Source organism: Cebus imitator, unplaced genomic scaffold (assembly GCF_001604975.1).
Source record: "Cebus imitator isolate Cc_AM_T3 unplaced genomic scaffold, Cebus_imitator-1.0 Scaffold1097, whole genome shotgun sequence".
NCBI classification, from domain to species: Eukaryota; Metazoa; Chordata; class Mammalia; order Primates; family Cebidae; genus Cebus; species Cebus imitator.
Window position 1 is genome coordinate 22022 of NW_016108412.1, and position 1162 is coordinate 23183.

A 1162-nucleotide genomic window follows, 5' to 3' on the forward strand; every position below is an offset into this window, starting at 1 on the left:
ACCAGGGCCCATGCTGACAGTCCAAGATCCACAGCAGGAGAAAGCCAGACATCCTAGAGGCACAGTGAGTCTCCCATGCCACACACTGCAGGCCGTGTGTTCTGGGACTGCTCACCAGCCTGCTGCCCTCAGGCCTCCTCACTGCCCCCCACCTGTCCATCACAGCACCCTGGCACATATCTCCAGACCTTGACTCGCTTTTCCTCTTGGCCACTGAAGGCCATGAGAAGGGCCTGGACAGACAGAGACAGGCGTCCTCATCACAGGGGAGCGGGCAGCTGGAGATGGAGGGCACAGGTCCCAAGCCATGGCGTTCAGTCTTGAAACCCAAGGGGGAGGTGGTGTGATGCTTTGCACCCCAGGCACGGGGCGAGGGTGCAGGGAGAAAATTCCCTACGAGAACCTGCATAGAGAGGCCTAGAATGGTGCTGCCCAATACAGTTGCCAGTAGCCACAGGTGACAATGCAAACTCACATTAATGAAATTTACATGTAATTTAAATGAAAAGTACAGCTGCCTCATCGCACTGGCCAGTTTCAAGTGCTCAATATCTCCAAGGGACAACTGGCTCCTGTGCTGGGCATTGCAGGTCTAGAAGCATCGAACAGGAACCAGTGACCGAGTCACTTGGGCACAAACAATGGAACAGCGTAGGTGATGTCACTGACACCATCTTCCCTTTTGGAATTTGTGTTTTGTGGGAATGTATCCTCCTTAAAGAATATATGTCAGTATATACACATAGAATTAGAAAACAAACAACCCCACGGTGCTGCAGTGTCTCCTCCCTGGCCCTCCCCAGGCCTCCTTCCCAGCCTTGTTCTCCACTGGTAAGTGCACTGGTGGCCTGGGCCACCGCCCAGGGCTGGACAACTGAGGGGCGCCCAGAGGAACGTGCTCAATCCAGCCGGCTGATCAGAGGCCTGCCCCCCAGCACCGCCTCTGCCTTCCCAACCGACACGCACACGACAGCCCTGCCGGGCAGGATGGCACACGGAGCCAGGTTACGTGTTAGTGGCGCCTGGGAGCCGGCGCAAGGCGCATGCACAGGGCCTGTCAGGCCTCGGGCATCGGGCCCCGCCGCAGCACTCACTGCCGGTACCTGTTCTTCTTTCTGCGCAGCCGCGAAAACAGTTTACTTTTCTTTCTGTGGGGACGGAC

At 57.0% G+C, this 1162-nt stretch overlaps 1 pseudogene; it reads right to left on the reverse strand.

Moving 5' to 3' along the window:
• Positions 1-954: 954 nt before the first annotated feature.
• The window catches only part of LOC108298798, a 17856-nt pseudogene continuing 17648 nt past the window's right edge, over positions 955-1162 (reverse strand).